This window comes from Seriola lalandi, unplaced genomic scaffold (assembly GCF_002814215.2).
Source record: "Seriola lalandi dorsalis isolate HSWRI2012SDOR001 ecotype SW California unplaced genomic scaffold, Sedor1 jcf7180002054693, whole genome shotgun sequence".
In the NCBI taxonomy this organism is placed as follows: Eukaryota; Metazoa; Chordata; class Actinopteri; order Carangiformes; family Carangidae; genus Seriola; species Seriola lalandi.
In genome coordinates, this window is record NW_019525246.1 from 241,968 (window position 1) to 243,789 (window position 1,822).

General features: G+C 36.0%; 1 protein-coding gene across 1 annotated transcript in view; it reads left to right on the forward strand.

Moving 5' to 3' along the window:
* Positions 1 to 1,822, forward strand: part of psmc6 (proteasome 26S subunit, ATPase 6) — an 11,166-nt gene that overhangs the window by 7,117 nt on the left and 2,227 nt on the right. The gene's annotated exons all lie outside the window — the stretch shown is intronic.

The window sequence follows — 1,822 nt, forward strand, 5'->3', positions numbered from 1 at the left end:
TCTCTTATCGATCCAGTACTTTAACTATCCGATACTTTAACGGAACTGTTATTGATCCGGTACTTTAACGGTATTGTTATTTAACAAAAGTGGTATCAATCCGATACTTATACAGAACTGTAATTTAACAGAACTGTCATCGATCAGGTACTTTAACAGTACTGTTATCGGTACTTTTTTGTTATTTTGTAAGGGAAAACAAATTAAGAACAGAATTAAGATTGCTTTTCTCACATGTACTCAATTAATATAGAGTAGCAAACTTCAAAAGCATTTTTTTTAACAAGTCAGTATTAAAGACTGATTTTGTGTTGATGGAAATGTAAAACAAATGTAATACACAAACAGAATTTTTTCTTTGACAGTATTTTTACTGTGCAGTAGTTCAGCAGCAGCCCCCACATCACACACGTCAGACATTGTAGCCTGGTGTAAGCATCGATCTCACTGATGAGCCTTCTGTGTGAACTCACCACCTGGAAACAGACAAGCAGTTTCAGTGCAAATGTTATTGCTTATAATAATTATATTATTAGCAACTGTCAGGGACATTGGTAATAATATAATAAATAATATAAATATATAAATCTATTCTGTATATTTCTGCAAATGAATTATTGATTAATCTGGATATTACTTAAAAGCAGCCCTGTTATTAAATTTATTTCTGTGCATTATCAAAGGTTTCCCTCCAACAGTGTCAGCGATAGGCAGAGCATATTGTTTTTGGGTTGTCTATATGTACGTCCCATTCTCATGGACATGATATCTCAGTAACGCCTTGACGGAACTTCTGCAAATTTGGCACAAACATTCACTAGGACTCAAGGATAACTGAGTAGATTTTGGGGGTCAAAGGTCATGGTGACCTCAGATCACTTTTTAGCCATTACTCAAGACTTTACACAGTAATTATGGCAACATTTCACACAAATGCTTATATTTTATATGATTCTGGATAAACAGGGATGTAACCTGAAACTGGAAGGAAGCAGACAACCGTGAGGGTGGTAATTCTAGTTCACCATTTAACTCAGGGTGTGACAACATGTACATTTACAAGGCAGGAAGTTACACCAGCTTAGTCCATGTGATCAGCTTATTAATAAAACCATTGTGATTTATCTGGTACATATTTCAGCTCAGGCCCCAGCACTGTTAACGTCCTAATGACTCTGAAGTGGTGACTCATTAGTTTGCACATTGTGTGTTCGAGGGCTGAACAATTTGGGAAAATAATCTAATTTAACCATTATGATTGCAATTTAATATGCGATTATTAGTTCCTAATCTTCTGTATTATTCAACAAACAGAAGCAATAAATCATTCTATATTATGACTAACACAATATTATATAGATGAAACATAAACTGTTCTTTCCTGTAGGCCAGGCCTATGTGTCATGTTGAAATTAGATGATGCATGAATTGATATGAATTACATTTTTATTTAACTACTTCCATCAGTAGTATATTGACTGATTTGTTTACAACCCTCTAAAAATATAAAATTGTCTGTTGTTATGCAGACATGTTTCTCTTCATGGAGATCCCAGCTGGTCGAAGTCTTCATTAATGAAATGTACCGTAAAACTCTGATAGGGCTCTGCTGTACGGCCTGACCACATGTCAGTTGTAGTAGCGAAAAACTCCGCTGCGACTCTCAGCGTGCATTTTTCATATAGCTCCGGTATGACAACCTGGCTAAAATATATGCGGGAGGGCATGCTGTACCGCTTATCCAGTGTATTTATCAAAGCCGTAAACCCAGTCTTGGTCACTGTGCTGAGAGGCATCATGTCTTTCCCTATGAACTCTGTTA